The sequence below is a fragment of the Bidens hawaiensis genome, unplaced genomic scaffold (assembly GCF_021521415.1).
Source record: "Bidens hawaiensis isolate Kalapana, Puna unplaced genomic scaffold, B.hawaiensis_p1.1 tig00003649_1, whole genome shotgun sequence".
NCBI lineage: Eukaryota > Viridiplantae > Streptophyta > Magnoliopsida > Asterales > Asteraceae > Bidens > Bidens hawaiensis.
The window spans coordinates 1223151-1241100 of NW_027491208.1; the positions used below are offsets into that span (position 1 = coordinate 1223151).

Genomic DNA, 17950 nt, shown 5'->3' on the forward strand with positions numbered 1-17950 from the left:
ATAATTAAAGTGGAAAGACGATGTCAAGCGGTTTAAAAGAGTAGTTTGTAAACAATTATATGAAAATAACCAAACTCTAGGGTTTGGGGTTTGCAACAAGTTAAGTAATTGATAAACTTCTTTGGATGGTTTCTTATAAAATATGTAAATCAAAAGACTTAACGATTGACTGTATTGATCGTCAGAACTGAATCCGAATAATTGACAAAGTTAAATGAAAATCTATTTGATAATCGGTTTTACTGGTTGAACCACAAAATCAATAATATGGTTAACGATAAATGGGTAAATGACGAAAGAACTTAATCCAATTGTTGATGACCACAAATCAATTAACTGACAAAAGATTAAGTAATCAATTAATTAAAACCGTTTAAGCACAAAAGCAAACACAAAAAATTGATTAACCGAAGGATTAATTAATTACAAATCCAAAGTTAAAGTTTAGAATATCAAAACCTAACAAGCAACTCAACCCTACACCTGGAGATGGTTATGAAGCCTTTAGCCTTGCATCTTCATCTTCATGCTCTTGATTATGATGTTGGAGATGGTGTTCATGGATCAATCTTGTGATTAGGATGAGTGTTAATGGTGTAAGATGGCCTCCAATAAGTCCCCAAACTGATTATGAATGAATAGAATCGATCTTAGGGTTTTTGGGCTAAAAATATGGAAGAAAAATCACCAAAATCCTTTTTTCCGTCAGACCAGACCGTAAGCTACGGTCTGGCCACCGTAAGCTTCGGTCAGACCGTAAACTACGGTCTGAAGACTCTGCTTTACGGTCTGCTAGGCCAAAACACTGTTTCCTTCATAGTATCTTCGTTTCAACTCTGTTTTCCTCCCCGTTTGCGGCCACGTCTTCGTATTTCAATCTCTATCATCTCATAGATCATCACTTTCATTTCCAATTCATCATGAATGCGCCAAATTAGCTTCTTTAAGCTCCATTAAGCTCCGTTAAGCTCCGCACACCTGTGAACATAAAACCTATCAAAGTATTTGTGTTCGATACATATAAACAAGTAAAACACACAATATAGAACACCTAAGGCGTGTACTTTTACCCACACATCACATCCCCACACTTATCATTTGCTTGCCCTCAAGCAAACTCTCATGCAACACATACACCTCGATCGACGGTTCATCAATTATCAGTATTAATACTAGTGAGGTATAAGTTCATACCCAATTCCCAAGAACTGACACTGTCAAGGTTGATAACCCACCAAATAATTTAATGATACATTTTAAAACTATGAAACCGCCCAAACGAGTGTACTTTGTTTCCGGTTAAGGCACACATGTTCATACCCCTCATAATATAATATCTCTCCTCTCGGTTTAATATCTGGACCAGCAAAAAATGTGCTAGTATTTCTCTGCCCTCAATACCGAGTATGAACACAATGTAATAAGCTTGGTAGCAAGTCATATCTCCACCCATTACCCACCGGTTGCATAGAGAAAAGAACTAAGGGTTTGCTGTGGCTTAGGTTAGGGTGCGGAAGTGGATTTATTTAGTAACTTATGGTGGATGAAACTCAATTTATTGACACCAACAAACAAACGAACAAACAAACAAACTCACTAACTATTATTTACAACCAATAACGACTTTAAACACGAACTCTTTTTGAGTTTTTCTTTAATTTTTCTTTTTTTCTTTTCTTTTTTTTTCTTTTTTTTTTCATTTTTTTTCTTTAACTGACAAATACTAACATCAATATACACAAACAACTGACCCGAGACATACGTACATTGTGTACTATGCTCGACAGACAACTTAAATACAACTCTTAACGTACCAAGTTTCATCCACAGGGTTAAAACAAAAGGCCAAGGCTAACACGGCTTGTAATGTGGGTTTAAACAAATGAAAGGGAAAAGGCACAAACTTGGCTCCTAAGGGATAATGTAGGGTAGGGAGTATTATTTTATTTTTATATGTAAGGCTAATATAAAGTAGGTTTTCTACAGTCCTATTTCTCCATACAGATGGTGGTATTAAGATCTCGAAATGCATGAGACAACCAAGTTCTAGATATCATGGACATACTGGTCACTCTCTATAATGGCACTCAAATGACATGTGTATATACTATATATTATATGTGTATTATATATAAGGCAAATCTTACACACGTACCGGAGGAATTAGGCTGCCGACATGAAACATGTGTACCTGTCCCCATGACTCGTTATCCCCATCTAAACGGTTCATTTTAATTGTCTAATTTTTGAAAAACATTTGCATGGGAAGACTTTCGAGAAGCTTAAAAATTGACCATGACCAAAGACCTCTACTTGGCATTAATACTAACAATTAACAAATTACAATTTCGGCTTTTGCGCACAATCAAGCTACTCTTAAGGCTAAAAATTTTTAATTTCTCCATATTTTTCCATCCCCACACTTGAGATTTACATTGCCCACAATGTAACTCAGATTCTCAAAAACAGATGCAAACACGGGATATTCATACCAATTGAAATTCAAATGACAACCAATTACCCATCTTCAGATTTAAATAAAGTTGCATACAATTAAACGAAACACATAAAGTTTTTAAGCATAAACATAGACACTAACACCAACCACACGACCCAAAAGTTCATCACGCCACCCAACCACCCATAAACACAAATATTAAACAGTCAACAGCAAATAAAAGATAGGGAGAGACACATGGACCTGATTCAAATCTCTTATGTCAAACGGGTCCTGCTGATGAGTACTTTTGCAACCTTGACCCACACTTCTTGAAAATAATATGACAATATCTACTTCACCGAATCTTGACAAAACCTCCATGAGCTTCCCCACACTTAGGGTTCACTATGACCACAAAACACAAACAAAAAGTAACACGCAAAAAGAAAAGCAAAAATAAAGAAAACAAAACAAAACAAAAAGGTCGGGTTGCCTCCCGATCAGCGCTAAGTTTTTTTTAAGGTCTTCAGCCAGACCGTTACCTCATTTTGCGGTTATGGTGGTCGCATGGAACATTTACCAGTTGAGTTTCCTATAAAAGCTCGGTAGTTAACACACCTCGGTTCTACTTCCTTCTTCATATTCAGCATGTCCGATAAACCAAAGCGGTCGGGTGTGAATGCATATTTACCTTCAGAATTTCCAACATATGCTCGGTAGTGAACACGTCGAGCCCAGACACTCTTTCTTATCTTCAAAACATCAAATATTGAACGGGGCCGATCTAAGCATTTTCCAACTGAGTTTCCCGTGTATGCTCGGTAGTTGAGGTGTTGGGCCCATACCTTATTCCTCATGGTTGACATGTCTATAGAGCCCACATGACCCCACTTTTTACCATTCTTCCCACTATTCTTCACATTCACCTTCTCTTTATTCGAGTTCAAATCATCATCCCCTACTTTATCAATATGAATAATGTGTAATAGAGGATTATCGGGATGATTTGAAACTATCTTAGTCTCTGCTTCTTCTACTGATATCTCTTCATCCGGGTCTAGGCATTCATTTCTATGCTCCAACAAGTCTGTATCATGTCTTTCAACTTCATAATCAGCAACTATAACCGTTGCTTTCGATGGCTCTTCAGTAACCGGAGGAATTGGTGTAGTATTAGTCTCCACAACCACATCCTCAACTTCATTCTCTGATTGATCAATATCCTCTTCTATCACTTCCTCATCAACCATGGCACCACTAGCCAACTTTTATTGTTCTCGTTCAATTTGAGCCACCTCTTCTAATAGTCGACTCACCAATTTATCTTGGGCAGCATTAGAAGTTTCTTGAAGATCTAACCTTTGATTTAAATCCTTATTTTGAGCCTCTTGATTTTTATTTTGAATCTCTTGATCTATCTTCATTTGCTTCAAGAAATCCATAACGTCTTTCCAAGACACTTCTTTGTGATCCGAGGAATCTTCTTGATCTTGCTAATAAATCCTTTGATAGGTACCACCATGATTATAATGTTGAGGGACTTCGTCGTATATTGGTTGAGGATGTTCATGGTAGTAGTAGTCATCCTCCTCTTGATAACTTACAAAAGTTGGCGTATCGGATCCTTCACTATCATACTCCGAATCATCCTCAAACTGGTAACAATTAATTCTCTTCTCAGATTGAGAACACATGTTGCGACCATGCTAGTTGAAACTCCTTTGGTTATATGAGTCGTAGGAGCCTTGAGAGTTTGGTGAAGGTGGGCCATGATATGTATGTGTACGGTACGATTCATCATCCTCCACGGCCTTATATCCTTCATGTGGGTCATAGACCCAACTCCACGTCATCTTTAGTTACCTGCACACATGAGACACACAAATACCAATCGTAAAACTGACAAAAATAAAATAAAACTAAAAGTAAACAAAACACTAAACTAGCACTTTGCGCATTGATTCCCCGGCAACGACGCCATTTTGATCAATGTCGAAAGGTCAATCAAAAACATTTATAAATTACCTTTACTAGCAAGGGCAAGTAAGGTGTCGAATCCACAGGGAATCAGTGGAAAGTGCAAGTGAAACTCAAATTTTATAATAAAAATAATTAAAGTGGACAGACGATGTCAAGCGGTTTAAAAAAGTAGTTTGTAAAAAATTATGTGAAAATGACCAAACTCCAGGGTTCGGGTTTTGAAACAAGTTAAGGAATTGAAAAACTTCTTTGGATGGTTTCTTATAAAATATGTAAATCAAAAGACTTAACGATTGACTGTGTTGATCGTCAGAACTGAATCCGAATAATTGACAAAGTTAAATGAAAATCTATTTGACAATCGGTTTTACTGGTTGAAACACAAAATTAATAATATGGTTAACGATTGATGGGTCAATGACGAAAGAACTTAATCCTAATTGTTGATGACCACAAAACAATTAACTGACAAAAGATTAAGTAATTAATTAATTAAAACCGTCTAAGCATAAAATCAAACACAAAGAGTTAATTAACCGAAAGATTAATCAATTACAAATCCAAAGTTAAAGTTTAGAATATCAAAACCTAACAAGCAACTCAACCCTACACCCGGAGATGGTTATGAAGCCTTTAGCCTTGCATCTTGATCTGCATGCTCTTGATTATGATGTTGGAGATGGTGTTCATGGATCAATCTTGTGATTAGAATGAGTGTTAATGGTGTAAGATGGCCTCCAATAAGTCCCCAAACTGATTATGAATGAGTAGAATCGACCTTAGGGTTCTTGGGCTTAAATATGGAAGAAAAATCACCAAAATCCCTTTTGCCGTCAGACCAGACCGTAAGCTACGGTCTGGCCACCGTAAGCTACGGTATGAAGACTCTGCTTTACGGTCTGCTAGGCCAAAACACTGTTTCCTTCAGAGAATCTTCGTTTCAACTCCGTTTTCCTCCCCGTTTGCGGCCACGTCTTCGTATTTCAATTCTCTATCATCTCATAGATCATCAATTTCATGTCCACTCCATCATGAATGCGCCAAATTAGCTTCTTCAAGCTCCATTAAGCGCTGCACACCTGTAAACATAAAACCTATCAAAGTATTTGTGTTCGATACATATAAACAAGTAAAACACACAATATAAAAAACTTAAGGCATGTACTTTTACCCACACATCAATACCACATATGGTTTTGTAGCTAAATTTGGCTATTAATATTGGTCTACTATTTTTAAGTGTTATGATTTTATGTAAATGTTGATTTCAAAATCCATCTTTTATGTCTAGTGTCCTAATTATTCATTTTTTAGGTTAATTGTGGATATTTTATCAAAAGGTTATCAAAAAATTTGAAATTTTAAACATTTTTTTAACAAATGTCCATAACACGCCAACTGTTTGATGAAATGCTTCAACCAGATTTGTGTTTCAACAAATTTTAACTCATTGTGTGTTGGTAACATGTAAATTGGAAATTGCTCGACTTAGTTTGCAAACTCACAAACGTAACCAAAGGAACACGACATTGATTTTGGCATGGTGGAACCAACTTATTACAACTGTTTCTTTGCTTATGCTCTCACTTTACATGTTGGTAATCAAATAATAGATAAACTCATTAAAGAAATGGCATCTTTGTCTCACTTGAAAGAGTTTAGAGCTATTGAATAAATCAAGAGTGACTATAATAGGGTGTCGACCTTTTAAGATTTGGGTGAAGGAGACTGGATGAGGTTTTTGTTGTCAAAGTAAAAGTTTGTTTATGTCATATGTTCGTATTTAAGAACTACTTTGATTAGTGGTGTTTACAACTTTTCGTCGTATGTTGGAACGACTTTTATTTGCATTTTGAAAACTTTCTAATCATATGTTTGAACATTGGTTTTAATATAATATGATTTAATTAGTAGGTGTGACAACATGCTAAATTTATTTTGGTCTAGACATATATGATGAAAATGGGTGATAAGGGTGTTTGGACTTATCCGAACCAAATGTTTGTTTATGATGTTGTTATAATGTGTTATTGTGTGACAAACATAAAAACATACATGTTAGTTTTTTTTTTTGTTATTTTTAGAGAATTTCTAGACTTGTTATATAAGTTTTAAAAATTTTTAGATTTTTTTATTATTTATATAAATATTTTTTTTAATTTTTTTTATGTTTAGTTTCTTAATTTTTTTAAAAAATTGTCTATTTTTTAATTAATTTTCCGATTTTTATTTATTTTTAAAAATTTTATTAGTTTTTTTTTCTAAATTTTTGATTTTTTGTTATTGAATTATTTGGATGTTTGTAGATTGAATGGAGATGAAGAGAATAGAGAAACTCTAATTCCATCAACATATTAATCAACCAAACACATGATGAGAATTTCAAAGATTACGTTCACATTTCAATTTCAATTCCCTTAAAAAAATTCCGTGAAACGAACATGACCGAGTTTTCTGTCGGTGTTGTGTGGGCCGGTAGATGAGGTAGAGGATGCGGCCGGGCCGGCTAGCGATGATGGCGATGAGCCATTGAGTACTATGATTATGATGGACAATCTTGAGGATTTTTAATTTAGGAATTTTTATTTTTAATTTTCAAGGGCATCTTGTCAATTTGTTAAATTTCAATAAGAGTGGGTATACATGTAATCAGGTATGTTTTGGAATGGAAGTATGCAATTGTCAAAAATTAGGTGATGAACCTTATCTGACCCGTAACGTCGAACTAACCCATTTTTTTTAATCACAGGTTCTCAAGTTGGTTCAATCAAAGAGAGTTTTGGTTCAAAGTCATGATACTTAGGAACGTGTTTTAGCTTGAACATTTCCAAACATGGAAACGAATTTCATAAACGATTTATTCAAATAAGAAAAGTAATGCCAAAGTGTAAGTTTTTAAAAAGAAAGAGAGCATTTTAACACATAAAACAAACACTCGATTTACGAGTTATACATTTATACAATAATAAATAGAAAAGTATTTTACTTTACGAAGGTGTGAATGGCCTTTGCAATTACATATTGGTCGATGGTGTGTGACTATCACACATGCGGTGCATATACAATTTGGAATTTTACTCAACATACATTTGTTCTCATTGGAAGTCGACATTTCCTTTTAGGCTTTTATCAAAGGACTAAATGACGGGTTTGTAAAAGGCTAGTACAAGTTGGTTTTCAAATGCAATCTTATATATTCTGTCTCTCTTTCTATTAACGCTGAAAATCAAAACAAATGTTTTTATTCAAAACAATAATTTATAAGAACCAGAAAAGTACATAAAATAAGAAAAGTTGATTCACCTCTATTTAAAGGAAGAGATTTGGATTGATTACATCTATATACTTCATTGAAAAACGAGGAGGTGTTGGGATCAATGACGGCTCAAAGTTTTCGGAGGCCTTAAGCTAACTATTAGGTTCCAATTTACATGTTGGATGTGCATGATCATAACTTCAGATCTATACTTGATTTGTTTTGATTGTCTAATTGGGGGCTTTTAGTTGTGATGACGGTGGTTTTAATCGCTGAAGGTGATGGCTAAAGTGGTTATGGCGGAAGTGTTGTGTGGTGGAGGTGGTTCTGTAATGGTGGGTCATGGCCAAAGACGGTGGGTAGGGTCGTTGGAAATTGTGGTAGTAGTGGGTGGTGTAGGAAAGATAAACAAAGGGTGTTTCTAGGGTTATAATCAGAGAAGAAGACTGGTTCATTTGAAAACTTATTTTAGGTCACCTGCCACATAATCATGTCACGTATATGTTTTTTGACACCTGGGCGTGCCACGTCAGCAAATCATTAACGGAGATAACTTCCGTTAGTCGCGGTCCATTTAAAACAAATACCCTTTTAGTTAGGACTGCTATTTACCAATATGACATAGTTTAGATTATTTAAAACCAATATTCCTTTATATTTTGTCATTTTGCAATATCTCTACAAATGACTATAAGATGCAACTTTTGGTCCTATTTAAATGATGTGACGAAAAGTAAAGATATCAATGCTCATAGGCTCATAGCCACAACCTCAATATATGATTTGAGTGTACAGTAGTTACAGCATTAAAACATAGATAAATCCATGAGAACTATGTCATTCAGTTGTCGTCAAAATAAGCTATATAAGCAGTTTACTTTGTTGTTCATGGAAACAAAAATGCTCTCACTTATCCAAAGAACCACATATACTGATATACGTTTAAATGGTAGCACAACTTACGTTTAATACATACCAAGAATTTTGTAGGGACTTGGTAAACAACTTCCAACAATTTGACCCCATTACTCGCTTTAGCTTGTTATTCCCTTGCCATAGGCAACCACCATGGAAATGAGAAAAATGTCCACCTCCATATATATCTACAGTCCTCACCATTGGTCGCGCCCCTTGCATACACCATATGCTTCTTCTATGAAAGAAATCCCCTATAGCACACACCACCACATGATCCTTAACTCCTTGCACGTTTACTACAAATAAGTGTGATGTTCCTCATTCTGGTCTCACTCTTCAAGAGTTCATGTCGTTCCTCCCAAAATAAATTGTTCATGCATTTCACTTACATGTGGGCTATAGAGTCCAACCCCATATTTATCTTTTATTTGAGAGCCCTATTTTGTTTTATTAGGAAGCACATTGTGTTAGTTCATGCTGGACTTGTTTATCATCATCTTCTGGACGGCTATATTTGTTAACCAGCCTTTATAACGAATCACGTTTCTCTCTTTGCAACATGTAATCCGGGCTGTTATGCATACTCCGATGTCAACTCACCATAGAATCACATTGACCAATAGAGGATCATTGTACATGCTCTGTTGTCAACTAACCATCTGGAACATCTTCTAACTTGTAAAATATGTCTTAAAACTTTTTATTGATTATCGCGTATAACACCAGCTATGTGTGTATGATTTCCATATGGTACGACACCTACAAAACATTTTTTTAGTGTTTTCATATTCAAGCATCTTTATAACTCAACACAACTATGATAACCCAATATAACACGAATACATTTTTAAGACGTTTAAGCTATGAAAAACCATGCAAGTACCCTCCACCCCCAATCACATTTAATTAATCATAATCATTGCTCAAGTAATGTTTTGAATCAAAACGACATGTATTTGGTATTTTTAACAAGTTTCACTCAGTTCTAAGTGACTACCTTGTCTAACTTAAAATCTTTAAATACGGTCAATTCTCCAAAACCTACGTACATAGCCACATATTGAATTTGACTTTACATGTCTAGTTAATTCCAACAATTTATATACATTTAATGATATGTCTTTACGCTTTAGCTCAATAACACCATGAATCTCCCACAGAAAAAAAATCAGTTTGCTCCAAATCCCTAGTGTTGATGCACAATTCTTTGTCAACAATGAGTTCTTATAATTTTCGACTACATCATATACTTATGTGATATGTTTCTAACCCATTTAACCATAAACTTCAGATTATAATCACCCTACATCATGAATTCATAACTAACACAAAAACTCGAGATTGGATCATGAGATTGCCTGCCAATACTACTTCTTTTAAAAGACGATTTATTTAACCTTCTTAACATTGTTTCGTATTAACTCCAATTTGTTGTGTCCCCCACAATTGTCGCTACTCTCCTCCGTTCCCTCTCTCAACGCATTTTATACAATATTGTTTCCCCCTAATCACCAACTCATTAATTTGGCTCCATTACGTAGCCCGATTAATTTACCCCCCCCCCCCCCCAACCCAACACACACAGTTACCATTACTCTCCATTGATACCTCTCCCAACACTTGTTATATATGTCTTCTTCCCCAAATCACCTAACTCCCTAATTTAGATCCGTTACGTAGCTTGTTTAGACAATATGGTTTCATTATAAGAAGATTTTTTACATCAAGTACGAATAATTTTACTAAAACCCACATACATGTATAACAAATCTTATTTAGTCCAGATAAATAACATAACTCAATCCCAACCATCAAGTGAACAAGATATATTAATTATAAACGTCCTCAATGTTTTTATGTGTGCTTGAAATTTTAGGATGCATTTGTCAACTTTTTTTTTTCTTAAAACAATAATATTTTCCAACTAACCCCCTAACCTTGAATTGCAAGGATTTGAACACAACATTTCACCGGGCAAACACCATAAAAACTGTTACATTCATTAGCAAAACAAAAGGGATTAATAACAATAATATAAAATATAATGATAAGTCATGTATGCAAAAATATACATATATATTTATATTTATTCTTTTAAGTTCTTGAGAAAAGATCATCAACATGTTATGATACAAACCATCAATTTTTAACCATACTTTTCAGTTTTCACCCATGTTTCACGTTTGCATGCTAGTTCCTTCCACACTGTAGTTTTATATGTGAAAGTGATCGTCGTTTATCTTAAAGTTGACAAAACTGTCATGTCCGACACTAACACAACTATGCTTAATAAGCGAGTTATACGTACAACACATTTGACACGATTACACGTATACAAATAACATAACAACATGTGTAACATGATTAAATATTTATATACATATTAAAGCAAACCTAGGGATGTACTGTAGCTACTACAGTGACACATTGATATTTGCATATTTAGTCCTTACAAAAGTTGACTATTTCAATTTAGCCCTCAACGTTTTAACCTGTTTCAGTTTTAAGCCATGGCATTTTACTTTTGCTAAAATTTGTTTACTTTTCATTAGCATTCCAAAGTTTTCATGTTTTTAGTATGTGTCTTAACATGTGTTTTTCTTCCCACATAGTTTTTTTGTTATTACTTATACATTTAAGTTATTGATATTTTTGTAACGTTTAACATATAATATTTTTAAAACTTTTTAGTATACCATTACGACATGCTCCTATTTTTATCTATGACATGCCGTTAAAATGGAGTTTTATTCACAATAAGTTATATAAGTAGCGATGACAACATAATTTTATTCGCAATATATATATATATTTTAGTGTTGTAAACCATATACCAAGTGTCGATACCACATCAAACACGTAATGAAATGAACCAATACCAGCCAAGTTCTTTTAATAGTTAGATGATTGGATGAACTTTTATTTTGTTGTGCCGAAGTGTTATTCGTTAAGATGTGTTTGCATATTTGAGTTTTAATATTCGGATCCGTTGCCGAGTCCTCTGCGCAAAGCGCGTCAGGAACCACTAGTTATTAATAACACAAATGACACGGCACATTTAATAGATTAATAATGACTCGATTCAGTATTTAGAGCATTCCCAGCCCATTCTATATATTTTTCCCTATAATTTAGCTAAAAACATTATTCCATAAATTTATCTATCATTTTTCAAAATGTTTCCATATTCTATTCCTTATTCATATCCATAAATTAATCTTTATTTTTTTTTCTCTTTTGTCTTGTTATATAGTAAATGGTGATTGGGAGATAGGTGATATATTATATGGTATAGATTGAAAGTGAGTCTCTATATTTAGGTTTTTAATTTTATTGTCATATAACTCATCCATATAATAGGGAATGGATTGGAGATTTGATTTCGATGGTTTTCTTTAAATTTACCATAAATTATATGGGTTTAAAACTTTAGAGAATGGGTTGAGAATGCTCTTAGACTATCCACTATGGTGACCATTTATAATAACCGGTTGCAAGGTGGCACAAAATGACAAAAAAACATTTTAATTAAATAATTGAAAATTCTTTTTTGTTCACAACCGGTTGCAGCCTAGGTTGTTTCAGCAACCTAAGTTTGCAACCAAACTTTTATATCTAACTTGGTTTTTTCATGAAAAATACAACTTTTAACCTTTTTTAAAAATATGTAACAACATGATTTTATTTATAAAAAAATACTGAACATTTTGATATAAATTTGATAAAAAATGAAGCATATTTTTTAATAAAATATTGGTTTAGGTTGGGTTGTGATAGTGAGTGAAATATTGGATTGGATTGGATTGTATAAGTGGAAGAGAGGGAAATTCGTTTTTTAATAAATAATTGGGTTAGTTTGGGTTGTGATAGCGGATAGTCTTATTAAACAACCAAAGCCACAAATCCCACAAATCCCACAAAATCCCCAACCAAAGACACACCCCTTGTACCTACTCCTTCCTATATCTTATATTATTATTATTATGATTATTTTGTCTGTTTTGAGACTGGTGAGTAAAATGGAGGTTCAAGCTGCTCTTCATCGTTCATGTTCATTTCTCCGAGGTAAATTAACATCTTCTTTTACTTGAATCCGATTCTTAACTTTTATCTTATCATCATTGGCTTCTCCAATTCGTTTGTAATTTATGTATAAACTTTGATCGAATATACATACATAGTTTTTATTTCTTGATTATTGTAAATTGTAATACTTACCCACCAAAAAAAACAAATTTCGCTTCTTCAATGTTCAAAACCATCGGCCATTCGGGTGGGTTTCAAAATTTTGGGCCGAAAATCTAAAATTCAGAGCATATATGTTAAAACTATTATTCATTACTTAAAATTCAAAGTTTAAAATAAAACTCTATAAGTTCGGTTCGGTTTTTTCAGTTATAATTCAACGCAAAACCACAGCCGAAAGTTCGATTTTAGGAACGCATAAAACCAAACTGTCGGTTTTTGTTTAGTTTCGGATATGTTTTTTCGGTTTCGGATATGTTTTTTCGGTTTCGTGCACACCCCTACATGTTAATGAACACTATCAGGAAAATCTGTATTTTCTTATAGTTATGTGAGAAACAATATAAAGACATCTGATTTCGTTATGTGTAAAATACTTATAACAGAAAGCAAACCAAAATGTGCTCCCTGCTAGCATCTGACTTCTTAGGAATCATGCATAAAGTATTATAAAAACATCTAAAGTAATCACTGAGTAGAAATTAGATTGTATATCTTACTTCCTCAATTTAATTTTATTTGAAAATAATAATGATTTTATGGATCTCTTAACATTTACAGTACCAAAATGAAACAAGTAATATGGAATTTCAATCTTTCTGGTAGGTGGAGTGTGGCTTCCTTTGGGACCTCGTGCGGCTTCGTTAACGAGAAGTCGATTATTCCAGAAATGTTCGAAAGTTTCTGTTTCGTGCTCGTTAAACGAGAGCAGTGCAAAAGTGATTTATAGCGTCGCACCTGCAATGGGTCATAACAAGGTAACTAACTTATGTCCTATTTGCAGCGGGTCGGTCATAACAAAGTATCCGTTTTTCAGTTTTAAATTTAGTTTTTTTTTTGTTTTGTATAGAAAATGTGTATTGGAGAGAGTTGACATGATATTGGTGACAGGATGCACATCCCGAATGCAGTTTAAGGGTTCCTGCAATTGTCACCGCTCTTGAAAAGATGGAGCTCACTCCAGAGGTAATCGTTTCCTTTTGTTAATTATGTTCAAATTTGAACTAGCCTATGATCATGCATGCTATATTTGATTTTTCATTGCATTGATATGCAATTTTTACGCTTGCAGTTTCGAGGATCTGAGATCATTCAACTTGAAGATTTTAGAATTGCTACAGTGGAAGATATTGCAAGCGTGCATTCCAAATCTTATGTTATTGGCCTTGAGAAGGTAATACATGCTATGCTGACATGAATAAAAAGCAAAGATACTGTTTATTAGAGTGTGTTGTATATATCTCCAGTGGGCCTAGCGGATATAACTTAAAAAACTTAGCTAAATAGGAAATGGGTTGACCTGGTTAAACGGCTCAAAAGTCGCTCAAATTTCTCTCAAAAGCTTTAGATCACATAAATTGAATTATTAAAAGAAACATTTGACTATTATCTTAACAATATGTTTTTTATGATCTTATTTACATTTTTGATTATTTGTAGATTTTTTAAAAGGCAAATTATATTAGAAAAAAGGAGAAAATTGTTGATCTGTCCAAATCCATTCCAACTAATTTGGACGCTTTGACCCGGTCAACCCATTTTCTTTTCAGATATTCGTTTACCTATGCTATGAAATTTCTCATGTTAAGCTCGTTTAACATTAACACTTTTTTCATTTTCACATGTATACGCCATCTAAATATGTGCTATAAGTACTCATATATTGTAAATTCTCTTTTGTGTATATTAGCATTAATTAATTGTTCGTTGTAAATCTCTCTCTATAGGCAATGGAGAAGGTTTCAGAACAGGGTTTTATACACATTGACGGCTCCGGGCCCACATACGCGACTGCCGCAGTAAGAGAATGCCATAAATGTGGCTCCTTAAACTGCTTTGCATGCACATATATGCTGATCATGTTAATTTTATAACCAAAGCATGCTTGTAATGATCATATGAATATCATAAACGATGCAGACATTTCAGAAGTCGTTAATTGCTGCTGGAGCAGGCTTATCCTTGGTTGATCATGTGGTAATATCTCAACCAACAATAGGGTAGTAAACGAGACGAGCCGGGCCGAGCTTGAGTGCGGCTCCTTTAAATGTGTTCCAAGTTCAGCTTGAGCTTGGTTCGTAACTTTTCAAGCTTGAGCTCTGTCCATGCTTGGCTCTTTTGTAATTTAATTATTTTTTATATGGCAAATACCATAAAAACCAATATACTTTCTGTGTTTTCTTATAAATGCCCCTCAAAACAGTTATTTGCACATAAAAGTCAATGTACATGCTAATTTTGAACCCACTCATGAATTTTTGTTTTTTATTTAAACAACTAACCACTAATTTCATATAACTCAAAAGACATCATATTAAAATTACAAATGATAGGATGCAAGTAATTTTTACAATATCGAGTTTCCTTGTTGAATTTAAAAGCTTGGTACCAATATTGTGAATCATAGTTGTTAACCTTTTGGTACTCTCACATGCTTGTAAACGAACCGAATGAACATGAACGGGGGTATGTTGGTGTTCCTTCATTTAACTTTAACCGAACACTAACACGAGCACATAATTGAACAAATTATTTTGTTCATGTTCTTTCGTTTAGAGATTGGGCATTTTCGTTTTCGTTCATTTTCGCTAGTTTAAAACTAAACGAACAGTTCACAAACGCAAGCAAACACAAATGAACATAAAACAAACCGACCTAAATGAACATTTTTGAACAAACAAAAACAAATACAAATGAACATAATTGACCAAACGTTACCGAACATAAGTTAGTGTCAATGAACACAAATGAACAAGTCTAATACATCACAATTTATCCAAACATATATATTTATGTTTATATTTATATGAATATAATTACTTATGCGTTTATTCAAATCAAACAAACGTAAATAAATGAACATAAACGGACGTCCACAAACATAAATGAATGAAAAAAATGTGTGCATGTTCATTCATTCAAGTAAACGATAACTAAATCCCTTTTAAGTTAGATTATTATTTTTCATTAATGTGTTCAAAATTAACATGTACAAGGACTTTTATGTGCAAAAAATTGTTGCGGAACTTTTATGAGAAAAACGGAAAGTATGTTGGTTTTTTATAGTATTTGCGCTTTTTATACACATGCATATAATATAATTTTTTATATGTATTTTTAATTATGAATTTTATATACAAGATGGTATATATTGTTGTAGTTTTTTTTTATCATAGTTATATACTAGTATTTATTATGTAATATATGTTACCAGATAAAAGTTATTATATTTATATGAATAATTGGCGTGTTTAGGCCTGCAAGCCTAATCAAGCTCGATATATGAAGCCCGTGCTTGATAATTAAAAGCTTCAATTTAGGCTCGGGCTAAAGCTCAGCTTGATTTGATCTTTCAGCGAGCTGATCTTGTAGCTCAGCTTCTTTATGTGTCAGGGGTCGAAGTTGACCTATTTTACTCAATTCTCATTTTTAGCTATAAGAATTATTTATCCATTTAAATTTAAAAAAAAAAAAGAAAAAGAAAACCAGAATCGACCTGGTTTATAAGCAAATGGGTTGAAACTGCTACCTCTAAAATTGAAGCTCATTTAATAAACGAGTATGAGCTTCGTAGATTATTGTTTGTTCTCACTGAAAGAAGTTTTTTATTTGATAAAAATGTAGGTGGCAGCATCAAAAATCACTCAAAACCCACCGATTGGTTTCGCCTTAATACGGCCACCTGGACACCACGCGGTTCCTACAGGTCCCATGGGCTTTTGTGTGTTTGGTAATGTAGCTATTGCAGCCCGATATGCTCAACGGGCCCATGGGCTTAAACGGGTTTTCATCATTGATTTTGATGTGCATCATGGGAACGGGACTAATGATGCGTTTTATGATGATCCAGACATATTCTTTCTTTCAACTCACCAAGTAACCCAAACAAACTTCCATTTTTATTTATTTATTTATTAACTTTGAAGTGCAATTTAACAAATTAATTATATATTTTATGGTGTTTTAGGACGGAAGTTACCCTGGTACCGGGAAAATTGATAGCATAGGATCCGGGAATGGTGAAGGGACAACACTTAATTTGCCATTAGCAGGAGGCTCGGGTGATAACTCCATGCGGACTGTGTTTGATGATGTCTTCGTACCGTCGGCCCAAAGATTTAAGCCGGATATAATTCTTGTATCAGCAGGGTATATTTTGACCCGGCCCGTTTTGACATATTTTGCAATGTTTGACGTTTAACACGATATATTGTTCAGGTATGATGGACGCGTATTGGACCCGCTGGCCAATTTCCAGTTCACAACAGGAACATATTACATGTTGGCATCGAACATCAAGCAGCTTGCGAATTGTGTGGGGGTCTGTGTGTGTTTTTCTTGGAAGGAGGATACAATCTGGAATCTTTATCTGATTCGGTTGCAGATTCTTTTCGTGCATTTGTTGGGGAACCAAGCATGGTGGCAAAAGTTGAGGATCTTGGGTACTTGTACGATGAACCGTCTTTTAAAGTTAAACAAGCTTTTCAGAAGATCAAACACTTGCATTTTCTTTAAAAAGTTTTAATATTTCAATTAGCGGTGTGGTTTTGTATATGTTTAGTTATGTATAGGCCAGTGCACATAGATAAACTTTTAAATTTTGGCATATAAAATACTGAATTTGAAAATGAAATTTTGTCTTGGCATTGGTGACTTTGTCCCATGCTACCCGATATATATACTTCTATCTTTACGTCCAATCCAAAAGAAGTTTGGTGAATGAAAGGGAGGGTACATGTATCTTAACAATACCGCCCGTATCCTTAACAGTACACTAGCCGCCTCCACACCAATGCCGAAAAGGTGAGAGTAAGTGGCATTATTACCTGGGATTTGGATTTGTCGAGCAAGGATAGAACTTCATTTACAATCAGTGGCACATCCAGAGTGTTCATATCCGACAGAAAAGGCTATTGAAACTCGGATGCCCGTTTAAGCTTGCTAGGCAATACTTTCGTACAAATTATGCCAACCAGAATCATTCTCAACGGGTCTATAAGGAGTAATCCCATTTTTTCAAATACATAAGCCCACAATATCAGTAGAACATTGGCTCGAGGCAATCAAATTACTGGCTTGAAGTGAAAGGTTTTGTGGATCAACATATTTTG

At 34.1% G+C, this 17950-nt stretch overlaps 1 pseudogene across 1 annotated transcript; it reads left to right on the top strand.

Annotated features, from left to right (window-relative positions):
- Window positions 1-12593: 12593 nt before the first annotated feature.
- On the top strand, window positions 12594-17448 carry LOC143623967 (histone deacetylase 14, chloroplastic-like; annotated as a pseudogene). Its single transcript, XR_013152003.1, has 9 exons — window positions 12594-12659; window positions 13446-13597; window positions 13731-13805; window positions 13912-14013; window positions 14567-14638; window positions 14760-14816; window positions 16464-16715; window positions 16807-16988; window positions 17058-17448. The product of XR_013152003.1 is annotated as a histone deacetylase 14, chloroplastic-like (transcript).
- The last annotated feature ends 502 nt before the right edge of the window (window positions 17449-17950 follow it).